Consider the following 7291-nt stretch of genomic DNA (forward strand, 5'->3'; position numbering starts at 1 on the left):
GCATTAATGTGATGACTTTCAAAGAATAAAGCAAGCACTGCTGAATAAAGTATGATTTTATCTTTTACGAAACGTGTTTTTTCATATGGAATGCAGTTGGAGGTCAACCAATCACAGAGCTTGAGGACTGATCACGGGGTTTGTCAAACAGAGCACATGGTGTAGTCCCAAACGATAGCTGAGGATTCTGGGTAGTGTAGTGTCTTCTGCCATCCAAAAACTCCGAACAAATATTCGTTTCTCCGAATCGAAGGGGAAAAATACAAAAGCATTGCACACAATTTAAACCAATCAATGTTGTGTAATTAACAAGGATAATCTGGTGTTTTTGAGTTGATGAGTAGTTCAGATATCACTGTAAAATCAATCGACAGTAAGGAGAATACTTACTTCCGGGTGTAAAATTCTCCGTTATCCAATGGGAATGGATGCTCGTAATACAATAAAGGGGACATGATCATTATCTTTTAAATAACGTTAACTAAAGGGAACAATCTATTGACACAGCTGAAGCTCTGGCCTTCCTTAAAAACTAACTAATTTAATAAAAATCACAGTTGTATTACACACAATGCACTGTTTTTTGAGAACAAAAATGTGTGACTAATGCACCATAATACATTCTGACGACAAATACAAATTATTATGAATACAAATAAAATAAAAGAAGCCTCCTGTGAGTTACTACAAGCTATAAAGTAGATTTGCATTTTTATAGAATAAAAGCTCACTGCGGAACGTTGTAGAAATGCGTGTGTGCACCACGACAAAAGAGCCTCATTCACTTTACATTGGGGTTTTTTGCGTGGTGCCGACACGTAAATGTAGCAGAATGCGTGACTCCACCACGCAATGCGGTGTTAAGGTTGCGTGGTGGAGTCACGCATTCTGGTGAGATCAGGTTGCTGTAATGAATTAAGACCCCACGGTTTGATGATTGATAGGTGTGTGGGCTGTCTTTCATTTTGACACGCAGAAAAATGTTATAATAAACATAGATACTGTATGTTAAATGGATATATCCGCCTTCTTTCATTTATCTTTCCATTCCCACAACAATATACATAAATAAATGGCATATTTTGGACATAGTTCGAATGGTGATTAATCATGATTAATTAATTTTTAAGCTGTGATTAATCTGATTAAAATTTGTAATCGTTTGACAGCCCTAATATATATATATATATATATATATATATATATATATATAAATAAATATTACCTATAATAAGGACATGTTTAAGACATATGGATTTTGAGTTCCAGAGTTTAGTCAAAAACTAAGACATAACAGTTCAATCACATCCAGAGAACCCCAATGTGGCATAACATTGTGTCGTCGCAAGCTATGATACATTGATGTGAAAATGTATCTTAAAAACTTAAAAAAGGTTGTAAGACTTTTGGGAAAGTACATTTCTTGTCAGCTTAGGGGAAAATTAGGTCCCAAGTGCATTTAAAAAAATACAAAAAAGGTCAAGGAATAAAAGGCGAGCTTTATTAAAAAAGCCGATGACAACAAGAAACAAATACACTCTAACAAACTGGGGAGCACATGCAACAGGACAAACTTACAGACGGGAGCACGCAGGTAATATGGTAAGGAAAAGACGACGATCAGACAAGGAGCAAAGGGGAAGAAAATACTAAATACACAGAAGGGTAATCATAGGACAAGACACAGCTGGGCAGGGGAGGCAGAAACACAAGGGCAACAGGTGAACACAATCAGACAATCAGACACAGGAAGGCAAACACAGGAAGGAAGACAAGACACAGGGAGAACAGAATTTCAAAATAAACCCAAAACTAAACACACAAAACTAAAATCATGACATAACCCCCCCCCTCAAGGGACGGATTCCAGACGTCCCTTAAAACAAAACAATGTCCAAAACTTCCAGAAGGGTGGGTGGCGGGGGTCCGGAGGACGGGGTTGGGACAGGGCAGAGTTCAAGGAGGGGGTGGAGGGCGGACGGCCCGGGGGCAGGGCAGAGTTCAAGGAGGGGGCCTCGGGCGGAAGGCCCGGGGGCAAGGCAGAGTTCAATGAGGGGATCTCGGGCGGACGGCCCTGGGGCAGGGCAGAGTTCAAGGAGGGGGTGGAGGGCGGACGGCCCGGGGGCAGGGCAGAATTCAAGGAGGGGGCCTCGGGCGGAAGGCCCGGGGGCAAGGCAGAGTTTGAGGATGGGGACTTGGGCGGACGGCAGAAGCAGAGAATCGGCGAAGGCAGCGGCGGGCAAAACCTCACCGGCGCAGGGCCGCCCCTGGCCAAGTTGGGGCCCCAAGCGACATTGTGAGATGAGGCCCCCCCTAACCGACAGGAGTGAAAACATTTTTTTTGGAAACAAAGTAGGCTACTTTGCAAATATAATTCCTGTTCATTATTATTATCAACACAGTTACTTTTTTATACAGTGAGGTAAATGGTAAATGTGCATGTATGTCGTTCAGTATGCGTTTACAGGTGAATACGTCTGCATTTCCTGCCAAATACTAGCCTCAAAAAGATTACAATATAATTAATGCAAATAAACTACTTCTACTAATAATCATAATCAATTCAATAATATAAATACTATATTATTTTATTATAATATAGTTGTAATATAGTCAAGACAAAACATGCTTATGACATGCTCAAAAACTGATATTTTTTAAATCTGTATTGTAGTTCCCTCTGTCAGCAATGTATCAACAACTACACACACATTTCTATCAGTATTTCTCTGTGTTGTGGTTGACATGATGATGACTGTTAGGAGTTAAGGGGAGAGGCTGAGCATCACCATGAAATGTGCAAATTGACATAACAATTAATGAGAGGGGAACAAATGCTCCATGTTTTTTAAGCTGTAAACTTTAACTGTTATGTAAGCCAACTAGACAGACAGTTTATCACTCTTCCTGCTGTACATTAGCAGATAAAAGGCATAACATATACTTGAATGAATGGTAAATAAAGAATGCTGGAAATAACTGCATCTCCATTAGCCTATATGCTATGCAGAGACTGCCTTCTTCATGTCGTGAATTGCAGCTGATGTTTTAATATGGCAATTGGTAATTTGACTTCTACAACATTCGCAAGTTGTACATTTGACTCATACAATAACCCACCTTCGAGTGATGCTCTAGTTTCTTCATGTTTAGTTTTTTTCCCTCTTGCTTGCTCCGGACTGAAACTGTCTTTTCACCGACATCTCTTCACCTGCAATAGTGGCCGTATCAAAGCCGTGATTGGTCAGATGTCGATTCATTGCAACGGTGTCGGGTTACAGACGTGCTCCCCTTGTCACCTCTCACTCTCGCGGGGGGGGGGGGGGGCGGAGAACTGAGCGGAGAACTGCGCACAGCAGCTGAGGCCCTCTGGGCGGGGCCCCCTGCGCAAGGCGGGGCCCCATGCAGCCTGCGTGATTGGCCTGTAGGGAGGGGCGGCCCTGCACCGGCGGAATAGGATCCGGTGTCGGCGTGACCCCCGACAGTACAGGAACCGGTATCAGCGTGACCCCCGGCGGGACAGGAACCGGAGTTGCCGGGACAGGTGTTCCCGAAGGAACAAGGGCTGGTGTCGGCAGGACCCTCGGCGGAACAGGTGTTAGCGGGACCCATACTTGCCAACCCTCCCGATTTTCGCGGGAGACTCCCGATTTCACTGCCCTCTCCCGGTTTCCTCCCGGGGTCATATTTCTCCAGCATTTCTCCCGGTTTCTGACAAAATCAGATTTACTCACTCGGACTTGCCAACAGCTACACCATTGTTTGGTGTAGCCAAACCCCCCCCCCCCGGTTTTGAAATGCTCCCGATTTCTGAGGTCTCAAGGTTGGCAAGTATGGCGGGACCCCGAACAGGACAGGAAATGGTGTTGGTGGGACCCCCGGCGGAACCGGTAATGGCGGGACCCCCAACGAAGCAGGTCATGGAGTTGACAGGAACCCTGATGAACTCCATCAGGTCTGGTCCTCCTCCCTCAGGCCTGGTCCTCCTCGCAGAGGAAAGACCCTCAGTCCTCTCCGGCCAAACCAACAGACAGGACGTCCATCACACGGAGGTTTCTCCCTGAAGTCTCTGCAGCGCTCTGGACACCACGCTGTCTCAATCCGTCCACACTGAATATGAGAGGGGAAAAATGGAAATAATAAATGCTTTAGACCAGGGGTGCCCATCCAGTCGATCGCGGGGAGATTCCCAGTCGATCGCGAGATGTGTCTAAAAATAGAACAACAATATTCTGTTTTATCGTTAATGTCCTGTAACATAATCTTCCTGTGGCAGAATAATGCACTTGAACGCATCAAACCTTTGTGATTGGCCGGCGTGACCCCATGTGTCGGGGCGTGGCTGGTGAGCAGTGGGCAGTGTGCACTGCACTAGTTCGCTAACGTTGTCCGTGTCAACAGGAGTGACAGTCCGCACACACACAAGACCGCAATTATGGCAGAAGCAAAACATATATAATTTTCACTCCGAGTGGGAGGATGATTATTTTTGTATCTATTCCAATTCAAAGTCCATCTGTCTCATCTGCAATGCGAGCGTGGCTTTATCGAAGAAGGGTAATTTAGGAGCGGCATTTCAAAACAGTGCACTAACGCTACGAAACGGAATTCCCTCCTAATTCTGCCCTACGCTCCCAAAAGGTGAGGAACCTGAAAGGACAGCTAAATGCACAGCAGTCCATTTTCACCAGGCCCAACAACAAGAGCAAGGCTGCTACCAGAGCATCTTATCGTGTCAGTCACGTTCTTGCGAAACACATGAAGTCTTTCAAAGACGGCGAAGTTGTGAAAGAAGCATTCCTGGAGGCTGCCGATGCGTAATAAAAATAACAGTAGTATTTCAACAGGTTTTTGATATGATAAAAACTCAAGTTAGATACCGTTATTAATCAGCTGTAAGTTTGAACCTTACTTCTGGATAGGGGTTGGACTCTATTCTTCTCCGGAGTTGCTCAAGGTGTGAGGCGCCGGGCGGGTGTGGGGATACTCACAAGTCCCCGGTTAGGTGCTTCGTTGTTGGAGTTTACCCCAGTGGACGAGAGGGTCGCCTCCCTACGCCTGCGGGTTATGGGGGGGAAAACTCTGACTGTTGTGTGTGCTTATGCACCCAACAGAAGTTCAGAGTATACGGCCTTCTTGGAGACCCTGGAAAGAGTCCTGTATGGGGCTCCTGAAGGGGACTCTTTAATCTTGCTGGGAGACTTCAACGCACATGTGGGCAATGATGGAGACACTTGGAGGGGCGTGATTGGGAGGAACGGCCCCCCTGATCTGAACCGGAGTGGTGGTTTGTTACTGGACTTCTGTGCTAGTCATGGATTGGCCATAACAAACACCATGTTCGAACATAAGGATGCTCATAAGTGTACGTGGTACCAGAGCACCCTAGGCAGAAGGTCCATGATCGATTTCGTTATCGTATCATCGGACCTGAGGCCGTATGTTTTGGACACTCGGGTAAAGAGAGGGGCGGAGTTGTCAACTGATCACCATCTGGTGGTGAGTTGGGTCGAGTGGCGGGGGAAGCCTCTGGATAGACCTGGTAAGCCCAAACGTGTAGTTCGGGTGAACTGGGAACGTCTGGAGGAGGCCCAAGTTCAGGAGGCCTTCAACTCACACCTCCGGCGGAGCTTTTCGGGCATTCCTGTGGAGGTTGGGGACATTGAACCAGAGTGGTCGGTGTTCAAAGCCTCTATTGCCGAAGCGGGGAGCTGTGGTCTCAAGGTCCTAGGTGCCTCAAGGGGCGGTAACCCTCGAACCTCCTGGTGGACACCGGTGGTCAGGGAAGCCGTCCGACTGAAGAAGGAGGCCTTCAGGGATTTGTTATCCCGGGGGACTCCCGAGGCAGTTGCAAGGTACCGACAGGCCCGAAGGGCAGCAGCCTCATCCGTGGCCGAGGCAAAGCAGCGGGTGTGGGAGAAGTTCGGAGAAGACATGGAGAAGGACTTTCGGGCGGCACCAAAGTTGTTCTGGAAAACTGTCCGACACCTCAGGAGGGGGAAGCAGGGAACCATCCAAGCTGTGTACAGTAAGGATGGGACGTTGTTGACCTCAATTGATGGAGTGTTAGGGCGTTGGAAGGAACACTTTGAGGAACTCCTGAACCCGACAACTCCGCCCTCTATGTTAGAGGCAGAGCTGGAGTATGACGGGGGATCAACACCAATCTCCCGGGGGGAGGTCACTGAGGTCGTCAAACAACTCCACAGTGGCAAAGCCCCGGGGGTGGATGAGATCCGCCCGGAAATGCTGAAGGCTCTGGGTGTTGAGGGACTGTCATGGTTGACACGTCTCATCAACGTTGCGTGGAAGTCGGAAACGGTACCGAAGGAGTGGCAGACCGGGGTGGTGGTCCCCCTTTTTAAAAAGGGGGATCAGAGGGTGTGTGCCAATTACAGAGGCATCACACTACTCAGCCTCCCCGGGAAAGTTTACTCTAAGGTACTCGAAAGGAGGGTCAGGCCGATTGTCGAACCTCAGATTGAGGAGGAACAATGCGGATTCCGTCCTGGTCGTGGAACGACGGATCAGCTTTTTACTCTCGCAAGGATCCTGGAGGGGGCCTGGGAATACGCTTATCCGGTCTACATGTGTTTTGTAGACTTGGAGAAGGCGTATGACCGAGTTCCCAGGGAGTTACTGTGGGAGGTGCTGCGGGAGTATGGGGTGAGGGGGTCTCTACTCAGGGCCATCCAATCTCTGTACTCCCAAAGCGAGAGCTGTGTCTGGGTCCTCGGCAGTAAGTCGGACCCATTTCCGGTGAGGGTTGGCCTCCGCCAGGGCTGCGCTTTGTCACCAATCCTGTTTGTAATATACATGGATCGGATTTCGAGGCGTAGTCATGGGGGAGGGGGTCTGCAGTTCGGTGGACTAAGGATTGCACCACTGCTTTTTGCAGATGATGTGGTTCTAATGGCTTCATCGGTCTGCGACCTTCAGCACTCACTGGATCGGTTCGCAACCGAGTGTGAAGCGGCTGGGATGAGGATCAGCACCTCCAAATCTGAGGCCATGGTTCTCAGCAGGAAACCGATGGAAGTAAGGGACCCAAACAAACTATTAAGAAGGCAAGTCTTTTATTTAATTTAACTCCAGCTCTCGACACAGGTTCGGGAAAGCCCCATTAGCTTCTCGTTGTAGAGTGAAAATGGAACGCACAGGCTATTTGTTGTTTGTTTATATCCCGCAGTCTGTTCTTCTTCTCTCGGTTATCACGCAGTCTGTCTTCCGGTTGTTGCCTCTTTTGAATGACGAATACACACTACCGTCACCTGCTGGAAAGGAGAGTTAT

Source organism: Gymnodraco acuticeps, unplaced genomic scaffold (genome assembly GCF_902827175.1).
Source record: "Gymnodraco acuticeps unplaced genomic scaffold, fGymAcu1.1, whole genome shotgun sequence".
Classification (NCBI taxonomy): domain Eukaryota; kingdom Metazoa; phylum Chordata; class Actinopteri; order Perciformes; family Bathydraconidae; genus Gymnodraco; species Gymnodraco acuticeps.